Raw genomic sequence first — 623 nt, 5'->3', positions numbered from 1 at the left:
TACACATCCCTTTTGAAATAATGGGTTGCATTCAGATTGCAGTGACTTATTATTGTTAATTATTTCTTCATGCAGGTAATGTTTCCCCAACATTCAGTTTGCATATTACCATGGCTGCTAGCTAATGTGTATGCAAACTTTATGTAATGTCTTTTTTCAAATCTCTGCTTGCATACACTGTAAATACTGTGGCTCTCGTGACATTGGGAAGAACAGTTGCTCTTAGCATCCTAAAGTATTTAGCTGCTTTGACAACTCATGACCAGAGTCCATACAGACCATTCTGTCATTATTTCCAATGATTCCAATGTGTGCATTAAAGCTCTCTTTATTTTCCCCTCTCCAAGTGTAGCTCAAGAGTACTGCACTCAGTGCTACTCCAATCTATATTTATTGGGGTTTTTAAACAAATGATTCGTGTATAATGGTTTTGCCAATCACAAATCCCCTTGATGTTGCTGAATGGACTGGATTTGGGAATGAGAGGAACATAGCAAATTTTCACAGCTAAGAGAGAAAGAGGTGTTTGTATCTATTTGTAATCCTATTTAATGAGAGTGGCGTTTTCCTTTTGTAGATATGTATGAATCAAGTTAATCCTTAGGAAAAATGCTTGTTCAGTG

The sequence above is a fragment of the Podarcis vaucheri genome, assembly GCF_965113315.1.
Source record: "Podarcis vaucheri genome assembly, chromosome: 3".
NCBI lineage: Eukaryota > Metazoa > Chordata > Lepidosauria > Squamata > Lacertidae > Podarcis > Podarcis vaucheri.
Note: the sequence above shows the minus strand (reverse complement) of the source record.